This window comes from Eucyclogobius newberryi, unplaced genomic scaffold (assembly GCF_026437365.1).
Source record: "Eucyclogobius newberryi isolate DKJ021-1_F unplaced genomic scaffold, fEucNew1.0.hap1 SCAF_1, whole genome shotgun sequence".
NCBI classification, from domain to species: domain Eukaryota; kingdom Metazoa; phylum Chordata; class Actinopteri; order Gobiiformes; family Gobiidae; genus Eucyclogobius; species Eucyclogobius newberryi.
The window spans coordinates 10,587,347-10,608,147 of record NW_027315723.1 but is presented as its reverse complement, the minus strand read 5'-3'; positions in this window follow the sequence as shown (position 1 = coordinate 10,608,147).

The window sequence follows — 20,801 nt, the reverse complement described above, 5'->3', positions numbered from 1 at the left end:
AAAAACATCTGGGGCCCAAGTCATGAAGCTTGCTCATTATTTCCAACAACACATGACGCATATGAGCATTCCTGGCGCTCTCTCTCCGTCTGCGCTGTGACCGTCTGTCTGTGTCTGTGACAGAAAAGATCCTCTGAATCTGTTAATGGATTTATGAAACAACGATCGGACCTGAGAAAAAACTCGAGGTTTGGTTTAATGAAGCGCAACATGTCCATTTGTCTTTACGCACCATGTAGCCCAGTGTCCGAACCTGGCCCAGACCAAGAATTCTCTTCATGATTTTGTAACAGACAGCATGCTCTTTAGGATGCCCCTGTTTAAATAATTGAAATAATGTCTGTGCCAGACCCAACTGTGCACAATCACAGTGACCACATTTCTTACATTCCACACTGACAGAGCTTCATATGCTTTTGTTTTTTGTTCTACCTTAAATGGTCTCTTCAGCAAAGGCATTTATCCATCCATATCTCTCCCGCCGCTTTCTCTTTGTTATCCATGTCCCTTGCGTGCGCTCACTGCCCCCTCTTTTGACCATTCAGACCTCCGCGTGCACGTATTAAAGTGCGTGAACAAGGCCATGGTCAAACTTCACACACATCTCATTCAAACAAAAGAGTCTGAAGCTGCGTGCTGCCCGTGCCGCCGGCGTGTGTGCCGCCACGTGCCGCTGCGTGTGGCCGCGTAAATTACATCTCATTCATAAGTCACTTTGCATGGCCCATTTATAGCGTTTTGAAGGCGTGGAGAGGGCGTGATGTGACATGGGTTCACATACACAGATTCCATCTGCAAGTGAGATCTATAAATTACAAATTGCGTGGTGGACGGTGCTCAAAGTGTTTTATAAATCAGGAGTAAGCCTCTAGTGGCCACTTAGAGTATGCACTTGCATTTCTACGCAATCCGTTATAGATGAGACCCCTGATCATTAAGCTATTGTACTACATCTGACCCATCTATAATGCTTCAGGAGCAACCACAGTGAAGGGCCCAGGAACTCTGATGAGCCAGGATCTTGATCAGGCGTACAAAACTCGAGGATATTCATAAACCGTTAGTGTATGTATTTAGAATGATTTCTCACATAGTGATACACAATTGATTTTTAACATTCACAAAATAATAAATGTGTGATGGTGTGTGACAGAAACCCTAAAGGCATAATTATCCTTGTAGCGACACCCCTCGATTCACATCTGCACTGCTTACGGAAAGAGAAATAGTTTTACCGCTTACTCAAATGAAAGCTCACTTTGACAACAATACAATAGATGAACAGATTAACTCATTTAGCTACCTGCCATGACAGCCAACTAACAAACAAGCTCAAAGTAACCCAAACAAACTAACCGGTTCTGTGGATGTCTCGCTGCCGCGGGAATGTCTGCAGAAGTCAGGGCTGTGTGTGTGATCAGAGTATGTATGAGCAGTGTTGACTAACTAAAGGAAATAAGGAAAAGACAAAAAGGTAGCGCAGGACTGCTAGCTGACTGGACACAGAATGCAAAAGAAGCGCACATGTTGTGTGCACAAGCTTTTATAGCCACAGAACTCCATCAGGCAACACCAAACTTCACTCTCGCACAAAACAATCATAATCTCACAGCAACAGCATGGGGTCGTGACACTATCATAGCTGTTCCACAATTTGGCTCCACAATATTGAAAATAAAATATAACTTAATATTTACTTGCTTGTTTTGTACTAAAGGAATGAACTTGACATTTCTTGGTAGTGGTAGAAGTAATAGTAGTAGTAAGAATACAAGCATGGACAATCATGTGAGAACAGCAGACTTATTTCTATTTTGAGGGGACAAGATCAAACTACAATTGTAATTGGACCTATTGTAATGATGCATATTGGACTTTTGATGTTCCATGATCATTACATAAAAGACATAGAACATACAGACATAGAAAACAAGACCTGGAACTTCCGGTTATGGCGGCACTTTGAGTAGATGCACCTCACACCGCTGCTGCAAAACGTAGCTTTAAAATCATCATTTGACCGACCTAATCCCAAAGAGGAAGAACGAGAGATGAGTAAACCAGGAAGACACAAATCCGGGAACACTACGGGACCAAAACAGACAAAGCTGATGGCCCACAGTCCCATTGGAAAAGAGCCCGCATCAAAAGCCAACAAAGCTAACAGGGTTTACACAGCTAGCAAACCTGACTCCCAGCTGGAGAAACCAGGGGGTCCGACCGGCCAAAATGGAGATTCTTGGGACTTCTCTGCATCAGAAGGGGTAGAGAATATAACCAATCATCAGATATGGCTCAAGATGTCCGAAGTGCAGCGTGCCATGGAGTCTCTTAGAGCCGAGTTGGTAGCTACCATGGGCCGGCTGTATCTGCTGCAGTAGCCACTCAGCTGAAAGCAGAGGGAGTAACCGGAGCATGCATGGATGAATTAGAGCAGCACATTTCAGACGGATGATCTGCAGACATTAAGGGCTGAAATGGAGGCGCTGCGGGCCAGAGTAACAATGCTGTAGTCGTAGAAAAATAATATGAAATATAAACTCCTGGATTTGGAGTCCAGATCACGTCGTCTTACTCTTCAGCTTTTGGAGGTCTCGGAGGGAGAAGGACAGGATACAGAACGTTATTTGGAGAATATTATTCCTGAGCTCCTTGATGGCTCAGGAGTTGAAGTCCCTCCCATCATAATCAAAAGAGCACATCGCCTGGGCAAACCAAGACCAGCTTCTGATAAACCACGTGGCCTGATAATGAGGTTTCTTAACGATAGTGTGAAGAAACATGTCTTGAAGGCCGCAAGGTTTAAAAGAGACTTCCAGTACAAAGACAAACACGTCTTCTTTGCTCCAGATATTCCGTACATAAGGTTCGTCAACAACGCCAAAAGTTCCACCAACATCTGTGAGGAGCTCAGGAGGAGAAAACTGAGACATGGGTTCTCTTTCCCCGTGATTGAGACGTTGGTTTTCTTTACATTCAAGAGTTATCAACTGTTAGATCAATACAATCAACCCAATGGTATCAGAAATTTTACAAAAAAGCATCCTTCAATGTGAATGACATAATGAACCCAATCAAACAAACAAAAATGTTAACAAAAATGAAAAAAGAAATAATTTACATTGCATATTTACAAATTAAATTCTTTATTCAATTCAATTACATTTATTTTTGTAATGCCCAAAATCACAACAGCGGTTGTCTCATACAAAGGCAAACATAGAAGATGAGTTGCAATTTTGATTTCAAACCAAATAGTTTTGAACAAAGTTTTGAATGTAAGGTTAAAAAGGGCAGATTTGTATTGGTTAGGGGAATATAATTATTTTTTTTTAATACATTTTAAGACATCGTCAGTCATCGTCGTCACTTGTTGTTTGTCAGTCATCGTCAGACATCCTCTTCACTTGTTGTCGTCACTTGTCGTTTGTCAGTCATCGCCATCACTTGTTGTTTGTCAGTCATAGTCATCGCCATCACTTGTTGTTTGTCAGTCATAGTCATCGCCATCACTTGTTGTTTGTCAGTCATAGTCATCGCCATCACTTGTTGTTTGTCAGTCATTGTCATCACTTAACGTTCGTCAGTCCTCGTCATCACTTGACGTCTTCACTTAGGCTACCCCAAATAAATTGTCTGTTTGCTGTAACCCGAGTCAACATTTTTCAAGTGGCTCGGTCGGTTGGCAAATTCTTATTTTTTTTACTTCGAAGGCAAAAAAAAAGATCAAAATTTTGCCATTTTTTGAGTCGGAGTGACCACCAGGGGTCAGGCTTCAACAGTCAATGACGGAAAACGTCTTGATCAACCCGAACGGGAGACTAAATCTCACGATTTGAAGACATTTCAATCGACATTTTGTACGCCGCTATCCTAAGGCGAGCGGGGGGAACATGCGGGGGACACGGGTGCCGCCATGTTTGTTGTGATGACGCTACTGGGCGTGTGTCAATCCCAGAATGCATTGCGTAACACACCCTGACAGAGCCTGGCATGTCCCATGGAAACTTGAGTGGCGCCGACTGAGGTGCACCAACTTGTTAAAGGCAATTTGTCATCAGTAACTCGTGGTTTCATTACAGACACATGTGGGGGAGTGACTATAAAGACGCACATGTGTTGCGCAGTGCGTTATCTTTGCTATAAGGATAACAAGCGTGATAAAAATATTCAACACGGTGGTTTCAACAAAATGCTGATAAAAATTTTTTAGTCGGCTAGTTTCACGCCGGGTCGGTCGGGTTACGGCAAACAAACATATTATTTTGCTTAGCCTTATCGTCAGGGACCCGGGAGTGCTATTGCTTTCTATGCTGATTTCATGGACCTGATGGTGAACCACTCTGAGGGAACCCTAATTTGTGGCAGCAATTGGAATCTTCACATTCAGCCTGCATTGGCCGTGTCGAGCTCAGGAATCACTGGAGGGACAATACATAAGAAGTTCCATATCTTGTTGAAGAATATAGGATTGATTGACATATGGAGGGAAATGAACCCTAGGGCACGCCAACATACCCATTTTTCTCATCCACATACAATCTATTCCAGAATAGACTACTTTTTTGTTCTCAATAAAGACAGATCTACAATCACTGAAGCAGATATAGGCACAATAGACCTAAGTGATCATGCTACTATCTATATTTCTGTAGATTTTGAGGAAAGACGAAAAAACACACTGTGGCAGTTCAATGCCAGCCTGCTTAGTGCTAACTTTGCTAACTTACCCTTTTTTTAAGGAAAAAATGTCCAACAACATTAAAACTTATCTGGAGGAAAATTATACTGGGGATATTTCTCCGTCCATCCTTTGGAATGCTTCCAAATCAGTCTTGACAGGACAAATTATAGCCATCACTTCCGGAAAAAAATAAACAAAGGGAGAAAAACGTATAGCAATGCCAAAAAGGGATGTCCTAGTTGAAAAGAAGCCATTATATCCTTGATACCAAAGAAGGTAAGGACCGATTGGATTGTGCCTCATAAAGACCCACTTATATTCTGAATGTGGACTATTGTATATACACCTCAATAAATACTCCCAAATTTAATCCACAATGACTTAAGAGGATTCATTACCAAACGACAAACACAAGACAACATATTGTAAGACGATCCTTACACAAAATGATTCACATACAAAAACAACCAAAACAAAGCTGTAATAATTAGTCTGGACGCTGAAAAGGTATTTGATTCTTTAAGCTGGCCATATTTATTTGAAGTGCTTGGCCCTAAGCATCTACGAGATGCTCTATCTGAGCAGATAGTCACACTGGACAATGTCAGTGTAGCCTCCAGTTCTACTGTAAGAAACCTTGGAGTCTTATTTGACCAGGAGCTCTCATTTAAAGCTCATATAAATCAAGCTTGTAAAACAGCCTATTTCCATTTGCGCAACATAGCCAAAATCAGAAGAATCCTGCCTAAAAGCGATGCTGAAAAACTTATCCATGCATTTGTAACGACTAGATTAGACTACTGTAACTCCCTGCTTGCAGCGTGTCCTAAAAGCTCCATAAAAAGCTTTCAACTGGTTCAAAATGCAGCAGCAGATTACTAACAGGAACTAAAAGAAGAGAGCACATTACGCCAGTGCTGAAGTCTCTTCACTGGCTCCCTATCGAGTTTAGAATCAGATTCAAAATTCTACTCTTGACCTACAAAGCCATAAATGACATGGCCCCATCCTACCTCAAAGATGCTATAGAACCATATCATCCAAACAGAGCTCTTCGCTCTCAGAATGCTGGCCTTCTGGTGGTGCCAAGAGTCTCTAAAAGTACTGTAGGAGGTAGAGCGTTTAGCTACCAAGCTCCTGTGTTATGGAATCAGCTCCCGACCCATGTTAAATATGCTGACACAGTCTCTTCATTTAAGTCCAGGCTTAAAACGTTCCTCTTCGAAATCGCTTATGGTCAGACCAGTTAGGAACAGAAACATAAACCCACAGCTTTAGCTACGCTGCCCTAGGAGTAACTATGCTGGGGGAAGTATGACAGCTTGAGCACTATCCTCTTCTTCTTCTGACTACTTATGCTATCAAACAATATTTATTTTTTGATTCCAATGGCAAACTGTTCACCGCCTTCTTTTTCTTTCTCTCACTCCTGAGGACCTGTGGACCCAGATGCCCCTCCCCTGGTGAAGTGGTCCCTGCCCTGTGTGGACGGTCCCTCATCTGCCTGAGGAGTGGGTCCAGCTCGCCTCCGACGGTCCCTCATCTAATAATAATAATAATAATAACTTTTATTTATATAGCGCTTTTCAGTGACCCAAAGACGCTGAACATAGTAAAAAAGGGGGGGTATTTACAGACAGGGGGGGACAACACGTATAATACACATTAATACACAGATAAAATGAACAAGACAGAAGAAGTAGAGAGAAAAAGATGGGGATGTAACAGGGGGTAGAAGAGTAGGCAATGGGGTAGAGGAGGTCATAGGCTTGGGTGAAGAGGTATGTTTTTAGGCGGGATTTGAATGTTGTGAGTGAGGGAGAGTGGCGGACAGGTTGGGGGAGGGAGTTCCAGAGTCGGGGTGCTGTTCGGGAGAATGCTCTGTCGCCAAAAGTTTTGAGTCGGGATGTTGGTGCAGTCAGGGTGAGAGAGGAGGAGGATCGGAGAGCTCGGGAGGGGATGAGGAGGTCAGACAGGTAGGGGGGGGGAAGGTGGTGAAGAGCTTTGAAGGTGAGGAGGAGTATTTTAAAGTTTATGCGCTGCTTGATGGGGAGCCAGTGGAGAGAGCGGAGAACGGGAGTGATGTGTTCACGGGACCGGGTGTGGGTGAGGAGGCGGGCAGCGGAGTTTTGGACCATTTGGAGTCTGTGGAGGGAATGGGAGGAGATGCCAGTGAGGAGGGAGTTGCAGTAGTCGAGGCGGGAGGAGATGAAGGCATGGATGAGGGATTCAGCAGCGGGGAGGGTGAGGCAGTGTCGGATTTTGGCGATGCGGCGGAGGTGGAAGTATGAGGTCTTGACAATGTGGCTGACATGGGGAGTGAAGGAGAGGGTGGGGTCCATGATGACACCGAGATTGCGTACCAGGGTAGAGGGGGTGATGGTCGAGGTGTCGATGCTGAGTGAAAAGGGACCAGTTTTATTGAGAGTGGATTTGGTGCCAATGAGGAGGAGCTCTGTTTTGTCACTGTTCAGTTTGAGGAAGTTGAGAGTGAGCCATGATTTTATTGTAGAGATGCAGGTTTCGATGTGGCTGAGGGGAGGGTTTTGGGTGGATTTGGTGGTGAGGTATATCTGGGTGTCGTCAGCGTAGCAGTGAAAGTCCAGGTTGAGTTGGCGGAGGATGTGACCAAGGGGGAAGATGTAGCAGATGAAGAGGAGGGGGCCGAGGACTGAGCCCTGGGGGACCCCCTGCGTTACTGGGGAGAGGGTGGATGAGTGACCGGAGAGGGAAATGAACTCTTGCCTGTTGGTGAGGTAGGATGTGAGCCAGTCAAGTGCAGAGCCCTCAACACCCAGTTGGCGCAGCCTTTGTAGGAGGATGGAATGGTTTATAGTGTCAAAGGCTGCGCTGAGGTCTAGTAGTAACAGGATGTTGAGGGCCCCGGAGTCTGCAGAGGTGAGGAGATCGTTGAGTACTTTGACCAGGGCTGTTTCAGTGCTGTGAAGTGGGCGGAAGCCAGATTGGAGGGGTTCATAGAGGTTGTTTGACTGGAGGTGGGTGTGAAGTTGGGCGGCGACGATGCGCTCCAGCGTTTTTGAGAGGAACGGCAGGTTGGAGATGGGGCGGTAGTTGGAGAGGTTGGCGGAGTCTAGGGTGGGTTTTTTGAGGATGGGGGTGATGGAGGCCAGTTTGTAGATGGAAGGAACATGGGCGAGGGATAAAGACTGGTTGAAGAGGGTGGTGAGATGGGGGATGAGAGCAGGGAGGCAGGCCTTGGTTAGAGTCGTTGGGAGGGGGTCGAGAGAGCAGGTGGTGGTTTTGGAAGCGGTGATGAGGTCTATGATATGAGAGGAGTTAACAGAGGAGAAGGTGGTGAGGGGAGGGAAGGGTGGGTGGTCAGGGAGAGGGGGGGGGCAGGGGTGGGGGTGGTGATGGAGTTAATGGAGACGGCAGTCATGGAGCTGTTGATTTTGGAAATTTTGTCATTGAAGGCAAGGAGGAAAGAGTTGCAGAGGTCAGGGGAGGAGGGTGGAGTGATGTCCGGTGGCTGGAGCAGCTTGTTGACGGTGGAGAACAGGGTGCGAGGGCTCCGGTGGGAGCTGTTGATGAGGGTGGAGAGGTGGGCAGATTTGGCGGCTTGGAGAGCGTCACGGTAGGAGGAGATGTGTAATTTGAAAGCTTCGGCGTGGATGGTGAGGCGGGTTCTTTTGAGGAGTCGTTCGAGTTGGCGGCCAGTCTGCTTCATGGTGCGGAGTTCAGGGGTGTACCAGGGGGCGGGGTTGATGTATGAGACGGAGGAGGTTTTCCAGGGGGCTAGGGAGTCAAGGGAGTCGGAGAGGGTGGTGTTGAGCATGACAGCATAGTCGTCGGGGGAAGAGGGGGGGGAGTCAGGGGGGAAAGCAGAGGATATGAGCTGGGAGAGCGTGAGGGGGTTGACTGACTTGATATTGATATTTTTGGGGTTGTGGGGCGAGGGTAGGGGGGCGGAGAAAAGGATGCAGAGATGATCAGAGAGTGGGAAGGGGAGGGGGTGGGGCTTAGATATGGGTAGGAGAGAGGAACAGACTAAGTCCAGAGTGTGGCCTTTGGTATGGGTGGGGAAGTCAATATGTACATCTGCCTGAAGAGTGGGTCCAGCTCGACTCAGACGGTCCCTCATCTGCCTGAAGAGTGGGTCCAGCTCGACTCAGACGGTCCCTCATCTGCCTGAAGAGTGGGTCCAGTTCGACTCAGTCGGTCCCTCATCTGCCTGAAGAGTGGGTCCAGTTCGCCTCAGTCGGTCCCTCATCTGCCTGAAGAGTGGGTCCAGTTCGCCTCAGACAGTCCCTCATCTGCCTGAAGAGTGGGTCCAGTTCGCCTCAGTCAGTCCCTCATCTGCCTGAAGAGTGGGTCCAGCTCCAGTCTCCCTCGTGTCCGTCTGTGAGAGTCGGATCTCTCCTTCACTGGAACTCCTCCAGGTTTCTACGCTTTTTTTTTTGTAGTTTTTCCTGGCCGAGAAGGAGAGTCTAAGGACAGAGGACCCTGGGACATCGTCCCTCGCCACCACAGACATTGTTGATTCATTTCTCCCTGTGGCCCTCAGAGGCAACTGTTGTTGTGATTTTGGGCCTGACAAAAATAAATTGATTTGATTTGATTTTGATTAAACACATTTCAAATCAACGATTGCATTATACAAAAATGTGGGGCTCTTTACGATGGTGGAACATCAAGAATTAAAATCAATAGTCATCTGACAAATCCGCTGATTCCTGAAAGGGGGGGTGAGGCAAGGCTGTGCCTGGTCTCCCCCCTATGTTCTATGAATTTGGAATCATTGGCCCAAATTATTATACAATTAAAAACAATTCACAATGTTACCATTGATGGGACAGAACACAAAATTGCCTGCTATGCAGATTATGTTCTGTTGTATTTGACCAAACAAGAAATGTCCATACCCAATGTCTATTAAGAAGTTGGTCCAACTTCTGGATACAAATTAAATGTACAAAAAACTGAAATTGTTCTCTATCTGTTCCAGACTCTTACAATTTCCATTGCCAACCAGCTGTTTGATGAGTGGAATAAAAAAATATTTAGATTTGTATGACAAAGAAAAAACCTTGTATCTGATTCAAAAATTCAAAAATTCAAAAGAAAAGGGAGGATGGGGTTTGCCCTGTCTGAAAAATTACTGTTGCTGTACTTGTGTGATCCAGAGTATGAAGCTCTATGGTGAAGCTCTGTTCTTACAATGGAAGGAATTAATCAAAACATGCAAACTTAACAAAGATGTTAACATTTTAAAATGGTTGGCTTATGATCAAAATTTGGTGAGTTTGAAAGAATCATTTGAATTGGAGAAGCAGGACTTTTCTACATATTTACAAATAAGGAGTTATTATAACCAAGAAATTATACAAGGTAATGGCAATCATAGCTCCTTGACTGAAATATTTATTAAAGCTTATAAATCAGAACTTTCAAGAGGAATGATTTCCAAAATATATAAACATATTAACAATTTGGGCTTTTATTCTACTGATTACATAAAGGAAAGATGGGAAAGAGAGGGCCACTTTGTTCTGGTTGATGAAGAGTTTGGAAGTACATATCTAAAAGGAGAACCACAGGGTCACATGTTTGGAGGGAATTCTGTTGGAAGGATGTGTCACGTTTCTTTATAACCCCATGTCACAGTACGCATTACTCACAGGGAAATGCTAACTGTTAAAGAAAGTGTGGCTGCCAGGAGGCAAACCATGTGTTTTGGGATTGAGATCAATAATACCTTACAGACAATATGACGTCCATTCCGCTGGATTTCAAAACAATGTATTTGGGCTTCAGGACTCCTGCCATGGATACAATCGACATATATCTGTAGAGCATCCCCCTGGCGGCAGCGAAAAAGGCCCTCACAAAAAAATTGTGACGAAAAATGCACAGACATTATATTGGACATTAGAAAAATGAAAATGAGCAAATGTATATTTTGTGGGCAAAATGGGAAAATGTTTATGGTTCTTGTGTGCTTTAGTTTGTAATGTTTTATTGGATGCCTTTTAAGAGAATACAAGACCTGTAATTACTATCCTGCAATGGTTAAAGACTGTCATATGAAACATTTGTCAGATTTTAGCTCAGGAATTGATAAATCCCTTTCATGCTTTTCAACGCCTAGATATGACAGCTCCACATGAGTAGGTGACTGGGGAATAGAAAGCTTGTGGTTGAGATTCACTGCACAAGAGCACACACACGCACACACACACACACACACACACACACGCACACACACACACTCAAGCGCACAGTTAAAGCATGGCACGCTTCCTATATAATGTGATTTCTTGCCACTAGGCCTGGGGGCTTTGTTTACCCCTGGAGCTTTAAAGACAAGAGAAAGGGAAGAAAAGCAGAAAAAAAGAAAAAGGAAAAAAAAAAGCAGCTGTAAAAAGTTTCGCCGTAGACCTTTTGTCACTGTTTTGTTTCTTCTGGCATTTGCAATTAGCACTTGCCGCCAACCGTCATGAGAAACTGTCCGTCCGCTCCTCTTTCTTTGTGGCGTTGTCGGCAGGATTCTAGCCTGGGGATCTTGCCGCTGTACACAGGCTTTTGAGCTATGGATTCCTGTAATGAGAATATGACTTCTCGCCTTCAACCGTTAATTATGTTTCTCCTTATGGCATGTTATATTGTGTGCTTGTGTGGCCAAGAATGAAAGAGAACCGGAACAAAGATGGTAGTATAATGGTGGAGCTTTGTGGAGGAAAAGGAGATCAAATGGCAAGTGAAAGCCATTCTGCAGCCTATGACACATATATGATTGGGTCAACGTACAGGGCATTCAGAGAAAGAAATTGAAGTGGCAATATTTTATTCAAGCAATCCAAATCATGACGAGATTTTAAGACCTGATATATTCAACATTTAGGTAAAAAACAGGTTTAGTTTGAGCACATCTCAAGGTATACATAATCATACTGCTAACATCAATCTGATATAAAATACAACCAACTTTACCTAACATAAAGCCCCACATGCAATAAATGTTGCATCAAAACAGGCATTACGGTTAACAATGATCATGATGATTTGAGATGATTTGTAATATTACAGAGCCTTATGGGTTATGTGTAGGGATGCATACCTAAACCCGCGTTCAGGTTCAAGTCCGGATTCGAATCCAGAGGTTTAGGTTCAGGTCCGGACTTATTAGGTCCAGACCTGAACCATGCCATATTTGCATAATGTTACAACAGCGTAACACAAGCTACTTGGCTCAATTAAGTTGAAGACACTTGAACAAGGACGACTATCAAACACAAGGCTTAACTGCAGACTGAAATAAACTCAAACTTGTCTGGTTTATTCACTGTTTTTTAACAGAAGTTACAACTTACAAATCACAAGCAACTAGCTAGCTGCTAAACTATAGCTTAACAGTTAACACACATTACTTGAGGAACAACTCAAGACTCAACTCAACAACAAGAGCATGTTGAGTCAGTCTGGGTCAAGGGTCAATGTTTTGCCTTTAGACACATTTCCACTCTTTAATTTTGCAGAGCCAATGGCATCAAAAGTCAGGTAAAACCCTTCAAACAGACAATACACCAGTGTAAATAATTAAGTCACAGTGTAAAATAACAGAGTTACAAAAACTAGCATAAAAGTCAACTTGAATCAGTATAAAGCAATCAACTAAGCATTATCAAAAGTAGAATATGAAAATATTTTACACAACACATCAAAACAATACATCATATTAGCAGCATTAAACACCAGACCATATTTAACAACTGTAGAATACAAATACAAATACTATTACAAAATATAAACTTAATACATGCAGCAATTAAGCAATATTACTTTGACTTTACTTTGTATTTACTTAATGCCAAATACATCACTCCACAACATAACACTTAAGTTATTTCATTCATATTTACACCCAGACCAAAGACCCAGACAAGAACCCACGCTGACCCCGCCCCTTTAACACGCGGCGACGCACACAGCATATTAACAATCACAACATCGCACGCGGCGGCCACAGCTTAACCCTTCGGGGTAGACGCCCACACCGGTGCGTTTTGAAACATGGTCGGCTTTAGGACCGCGCAGCATGAAAACTAAGTGACGTAGACGGCTGTCGTCGACGTCATGTGGAAGCGGAGACCTGACGCTACGTCTGATTTTTTTATGCGAATCCATCCATTAAAACCAAAGTTATGATCATTTCAATTCCATAAAAAATGTGCGGAAAAATATGCGCTCTTTTCTGCGCGCGTTGCATTTATTATAATAACTTATAACAAAACGGAAAAAAACGTTAGCTTGTGCTAACACGGATGTTCAAGATGCACACGAGGAATGTAAACATTAGTCACATGACAAATAGTCAAAGAGGAAGAACGAACGAGAGGAATTATGCTGTTTTTGAGTAGTTTTGGAGAGTTTTAGTATTTCAAGTATTTCGTTGTCAATAATATAGTTGTTGTGAAGCAAAATGAGGGGCACACTTCATGTTGATCAAGTTTAGTCCCGGTTTAGACCTGGTTTAGTCCTGGTTTAGACCTGGTTTAGACCTGATTCAGTCCTGGTTTAGACCTGGTTTAGACCTGGTTTAGTCCTGGTTTAGTCCTGGTTTAGACCTGGTTTAGACCTGGTTTAGTCCTGGTTTAGTCCTGGTTTAGACCTGGTTTAGACCTGATTCAGTCCTGGTTTAGTCCTGGTTTAGTCCTGGTTTAGTCCTGGTTTAGTCCTGGTTTAGACCTGGGTTGGACCTGGTTTAGTGTTCCTTCTGAACATCACTCACATGGAAGTGCAAGGCCTGTGATGTGGCTCTCTGTGTCATTTTGGACAGAAACTGTTTTGAGAAGTAGCACAAATAGAAAAACGTCTAAGGATTTACCTACTTTTTATTGTAAATAGTGGTTTATTGCTTGTATATATCACAAGAATACTTTTATATGTTCATATTTGCACCTTGTGGTTCAGTTTGAACCTTTTTAAATGTTTGGTTGAGCATGTTTGAGGGTTTTACAATGAAAAAAAACATAATTTTTCTAGACGGACTTTGTGTTTTCTGTGTGTGTTTAGGTCCAGTATGTTGAAATAGTATGTCAAAGTGAAAAACTAAATAACTGATCATATAGGTGAGGTTGTGCTGAAAAAAAAGATGCCCAAGATTGGTCTGGTAAACATTTCTTAATGTAGTATATCAGGGCAAAATTGAAGGTACCCAAAAACGGCCAAAAAAGCGATCTTATCGACTGCCGCTTCAATGTCCGCATGTGTATACACGGTTCAGCGCAGCTCAACACGTACGAGGCGCTCCCGTCTCTCGCATCTTTAAACTTATTTCGCCGGCTTCAACTTATGCCCGGTTAATTAGGGTCCGTGTGCGCTATTGACGGCGGCGCATGGCAGTGTTTACGTCTTTTCCAGCGCGAATTTCGCGATCAATGGAAGGTTTAAGATGGTCTAGATTCTAGAACAAAAAAGATATAGTATGTGAGTGCTATATTTTATGGCCGTGGCTGGAGAGCCGCGGCACGGTCAAATGGCCACGCAGTTTCAGGGACCGCGGTATTTCCCTTATAGCCCGTTATAGCCTCATAGCTAACCCTAACCTTAACCTTAACCCTAACCTTAACCTTAACCCTAACCTTAACCCGGCGCTGTCTAAAACGGCGCTAAAACGCGGTCAAATAGCGGCGCAGTTTCAGGAGCCGCGGCGCGCGGCCGGCACAAAAATAACATGGCTTTTTCAGCTGCGTGCCGCGGCACTGCAGACACTCCCATATTTTATATGAGTCCAGAACCGAATCACCGGGGTTTCGGTTTTTTTGGACCTGAACCAAAACGTTTTTACAAGTCCAGATCCGGTCCGTCGTAGCGGTACGCATCCCTAGGTATGTGTCATGATTCAAATGTTTACTTTTTGGGGCGATGAAAAGGATAAAACAATGTGACTCTTGACAACTAACAAAACCAAAGATTGGATCAGTGACGGTTTTTATTCATGTTTTTTTTTTTATTCGGTTTTTATTATTATTCATATTTTTAAAAGATAGTTGTACTGTTCTACTGCAGACGCTCTTGCAACCAGTCAGTTAAAAGAGGCCTATGTAACTTCAATGGGAATGGTTTGTTCTTTAATTATGAAAATCACAAACTAATTAAAACAAGCATTCTTACTTGATACTCCCCAGATCTAAATTGCTCTGTCTCCATGGAGTTAGATAATTTAAATGCTTTCCAGGCAAGACAATAACATCTCCATGAAGAGAAGTCGGTCGTGGACCTTTTACTGGAAATGTTACACAGTGCCCCTTTAAATGTTTTGTTAAAAGGGACATATTGACAGCATCTGTTCAAAATAAATTCAAACCTCAAACCCTTTAGTTGGTGGGCATCATTGAGCCATCCATGATTAATCCATTGTTGCTTGCTTTAATTGGTTCTTCTGTTTGGGTAGTTACTAAACAATGCGCGGAGAGGAAGTGTGTATGATTTATGGTGAGGGTATCTTATGTGGTCAGCAGTAAGTTGACTATCCTGAAGCTGGAATCATTAATCTACACCACAACAACAACAAAATCCTATTGTCCATTCTATGCCTTCTTTATAAGAAACAACCTTTTTAGGATGGCATAGTCCACACCGTTGTAATAAAAACGCACACACACACACCCACCCACCCACACAGCCACACGCACACACACACACACACACAGCCACACGCACACGCGCACACACACTATAAACAATGGACCAAATTAATAGAACATTTTGAATCAGTTTTATAATTTCTATAATTCTCATGAGAAAATTCTAATATTACCACTTTTGTCGAATGCTCTATTCGATGTTGTTGTTTTTTTGCCTACCCTTTCATTTCAACAACTATGATACTGTGAGAAATACCATTGGGCATTGTGAAAAACTCTTTTAAATCCCCATGCTTTCTGCAATAGTTACAGGACAGACATAAGTGCTTCTGTCAATGCCAGAGTAAAATCTGGTATCAGACTGTGTTGTATTTTACCTGAACAAGTCTGGGAGTTGTTGTGAATACGCTAAAGTTTGTTTTAACTGTATCAGATTGTGTTTCTTTATGTGTTGCAACTGAACAAGGCTGGGAGTTATTGTGAACACGCTCATTAACATTTGAACAATGTTGAGCTGAATGAGTTGAAAGTGTTTAATAAAGCTCAACTGACCGACTTATCTGTCCGTTTTGTTTAGTTTAATGCACTTTATAGTCCGGTGCGCCAATTATATGAACAATTATCCAAAATAGACCATTCCTTGACAGTGTGCTTTATAATCCAGTGCGCCTTTTTGTGGTTAAATAAGGTAGTCTCTCAGTCTGGCGATTGTTAATATACTTAAAAATAGCACAAGAGATTTCAGAGCTCTACCTATGATGTTATAATACTGTAACAAAAGACTTATATAATTTGTATTATATTATTACAATGTATTTATATAGCACTTTTTCACCTTCAAGTCACTCAAAGCGCTATATTAGGCAATGTCGGTGAAGTGTCTTGCCTTAGGACACAACAGCATTTCCTCTAGCAACGCACTGTGGCATCTGGTGTTCCAGTTATCCCCATCCAAGTACTAACCAGGTGCTGACCTGCTTAGCTTCCGAGCGCTGACAAAATCGGGCATTGGCATCACTATGACTTACTAAACAAGATCCATCAAACTAGAGTGAATACAACTCCAGGTGTGTTATAACAATATTATAACATGACTAAAAGCTCAAAAACGTCATATTTGCATCATATGGCTTGAGTGAGCAGCGGTTTGAACTGCCTAACCTAACAGTCCACATTCTGTGCCAATGTAATTTGAATAACTATGTATTTATTCCTATAAAAACTTGTCATGTACAACATGAACATTTATGCTGCCTATCTCTTCAATGTGTGCAAGTAGCACAGAATACAAAATGTGCTAAAATATAGGTTTTTTTTCATTTCTGTTTAAAAATACAGCAAATGAAATGTAAAAAAAAAAAAAAAAAAAAGAGATTTGCACATTTATCAGTCACATTAATATTGACTAACAAAAAAGGATAATTTAAGGTGAGCTGACCAGTTGGCTTGGCTCCAGAAGAAAACTACATAAATATCAGGAGGTAAAATGTTAATGCACCTCCCCAGCTGGTTTGGCTCTCCTTCCTGGAAGACAAGTATGGAAATGTGCTTCCTAAGTATACCCAATGAATAGTTAAACATTGCAACCCATGGCGCTACTTATTTATACATTTAGAATTCATACATTTCCAACGAGATCGGGAAAACTGCCGAAACCATTCGGTAAATTTAGTTAATCCCATTGTCCTTGACTGGTCCATAAATGACTGTTTCCTGTTGCAACCTGCCCCAGAGACATGAAAGCATTTGTTTAATGTATTGTGTTTTGTGCTCGTACTGCTTTAACAACATGAGTGTGCAGCTATCACACGTCAACATTCATCTTGTCACTGTGGAGTTGTGAAACCTCAAAGTCCCCACAGCAGCATGAATTCACACAAACAACTGCATGTCTTTAAAAATACAGAAATATACTGTACGAGTTATGTTGCTATATTGGTGATGATTGGAATTGCAAATGTTTTCATACAATACAATATACAATATACAATATATTAGGGCTGAACGATTTGGAGAAAAAATCTAATTGCGATCTCCCCCCCAATATTGCGATGTAATGTGCGATTTAAACAAAAAATAATGTTTTAATTGTATCCTCTTTTTTTTCTTAAGAAAACGTAATGAATGACTTAAATAAGACCAACACAATATTAGATACATTTAGTGTGAAATATTCTTTCCCACATTTTAGATTTTTTTATACATGCTGTCAGAATGAGACAAAAGCACGTGTACTGCTTCTGTGATTGTCTGAAACCCCATGCGGGTTGGGCTTGTTTTGGTCCTTCTTCCGGGTAGCGCTAGCTCCGCGGCTAGCTCCGCAGTTAGTTCCGCCGGCGCGATTATCAAATCGCGTTTGATCACATTGCGATTTAATTGCAAATGCAATTAATCGTTCAGCCCTACAATATATTCATGCTAATAATGATAATAATTAAAGGCGCATGCTGCGATAAAGGCCCTCGCCGCCTGTGCGACCACTGGGTACGAGCCACCGCAAAGAGCACACCTCTAATCCCGCCGCCTACATCACCCCTCCCTCACAAACAGTACCAATTTAAAACTACTACTTCTTTCATTTTCATGCCCGCACGGTTTGAGATAGAGTTACGTCAGTGTGCTAAATCTTAACTGTTTATGATAAAGTAAATGTTTGTTTGTCATTATCAGAAATTTTGCACACTTATAAATGTACAGTAAGTGAATATACACTGCAAAAAAACAATGTTTGCTTTTATAGGTTTTCTAATTAAAAAAAAAAAAAAGATTAAGATGATAAATCAACAATAATCTCAACAATGATTGAACTCTTCTCAACTCTTCTCAAAACTCTTACTGCAGGACTTGGAGGCTTTTCATTTTCTCTTCTCCCTGAATATATCAAGTTCCTTTCATTATACATCAATATCAAAGTGCTAACAAGCTGTAGCTGCACTTCTCTTTCTCATCTCCGTGAAATTTACACAGATAATTAAGCACGGGGGACACAATTAAGGAGACCGGTATGTGTGCTTTGAGCTATTAGTTAAAATGCTAAGTGTTGGGAATATATGCCCCGTTACACTAGCTAACCACTGTAGACGTCATTTACTGTATCTTAAGGTGTTACATTGAGCAAAATATAAGCTGTTCAGGAATACAGTATATGGCTATATTCAGTCACTGCACATATGGGCGTTACTTGTAGTATATTAACAACATAAATGTTTAATGATGAGAAAGCAAAGCAAATGTACGACTATAGAAGAAAAGGAATAATGTAAATAATCACGTCACAAGAATATTTGCCTGTGAGTCTGATATAAATTATTTCAGTGATTCCATTTTCAATTGTATTACTGTACTTAACAGCATTGTTCCTGATGAAATGATAATATGAGATTAATATGGAAACTTGAAAAATCGACATTTTGGAAGAATAAAATCAACCCCCAAGTCCTTACCATTTCCCGGAAACACCTGACTAGAATCTCTTGAGTACAAACAATTGGTCAGACTGAAATGGCGTGCAGCACTGCACAGTTATGCACAGCTGGACATCTGAGTGCTGCGTGGTCCAGAGGGCGCGAGAACGAGGCACACAAAAACTGTGACTGTAGTCATTATTCTATGACTATCATTTGTGTTATTTATGCTCATGACGTCCATATGTAACACAAATCGTGTGCACTAGTTTTGAAGTTTATTAGGTACAATTCTGGCCATTCACAGAATGTACCACACCATACCGTCAAGTGGCTTTACTCCACTTAATATTTTGGCATTATCACACATCTTGTTTAGAATTCCACATTAATTGCACCGACACAATATGTGACAAAATGAGCAAAATAAGCTGCTGTTGAGTTTTTAAAATCATTTTGTATATTAAAATAATATTCTATTTAAATAATAGATTAAAAGACAACACAAATTACACTTCAGTTCCTATATCAGGAATGTTGTTAATCATGTAGTCAATTCTGTATCTATTTATGTATGTATTAATGGATTCAAGATGCCCACCCAATCTCAACAGTCTCCTTTTACGGAGGCTGGTGGACTGACCGAACCCTGCCCTGTTTGAATTGACGATGTGTTTTAAACAATCCAAACTTGAATCCTAAATGTATGCTGTTTCATTGCTGGTGCTTATTCTCACAGGTGACTCACAATCACAATTGAATGTAATCCCCCGTGTTATTTGCTCCCTTTCTCTCCCCTCTCCCCTCCTGCTTTCTCGCTCTCATCGATTGTGAATTTTTAATAAGTCTGGGATAAAATCTGGGTAAACAAGCACACTTTTCTGCAATAAGAATACAATTACAGGTCCATCATGGCCCCTTATTCTGTTTCTTTCTACAAATCCCTAAGTCATTAATCCACTGCAGGGAGAGGGAGAGAGAGATGGGGGAGGGGGGAGGAGGGTGGGGGGTGGAGATTGTTTGACTTAAGGCAAAACCAGGCCTTGCATATGAATCAGCACTACTTGGAACGCCTCCTCCGCCAACTCATCAGCATTCAGTTGAAATAGGCCTGACACTTCCTGCTATAGAAAACTGTCTGTAACACTTAATGTCATTAGGCTGGGCTGACGGAGGATGTTTGCTCACAGACACAGAAATAATGTTTCTGAGGTATACGCCACAAACTGTGGCGAGTGTAAGATCTGACACAAGTATCACGTCATTGTTTTTACTAACATGAAGAGGAAAAAAAATCAATTGAGCAACCATTTTATTTTCAGGGCAAACATGCATTTGTTTGCTGACAAAAAATACACATATTGAAAAGTAATTTGAGCTGCACACGTTGATTAAAGGTTTGCAGTATTAATCTCCATGGACACCAACAGTGCAATTTTCAGAGCTGTCGAAAGGAAAACCCGCTCACAGGGAGAATGTATGTCTTTCAGTGTATTTCCTTATTTAAAATAATAATGCAATTATGCATATTTATATATATAAATATATATATATATATATATATATATATATATATATATATACACACACACACACACACATATATATATATATATACACACACACACACGGAGTGCCATAACCAAGAGGCTGCCATAGTGTGCCACAGGATGGCAACATCAGGAAAAAGGAACACAAGAATCTGGAGGAATACCAAGGACTCAGAGAAGAGCTGGAGAAGGTGTTCATGGTGAAGGCAAAAGTGGTCTCTGTGGTCATCGGAGCACTCAGGACAGTGACCCCCAAACTGGAGAAGTGGCTACAGCAGATCCCAAGAAAAACGTCAGACATATACTGTGCAAATGTATTTATATATTGTTGGATGCTACGGCATATTTGCTACCTTCTTACATTGATCAGACTGGATCTTTTGGTTAGCGTCTTGTCCAGAGACACTGTTCTTGAGACACTGTTCTTGAACCAAGTAGTCTCCTGCTGTCACCCATTAAAAAAGCATTCTATCTTTTATATATAGAGATGATTCTGTTTGGAAGTAAATTTACAGAAGAGCTCTGTATTCTGTTTGTCATCAGTGATTGCATAAGG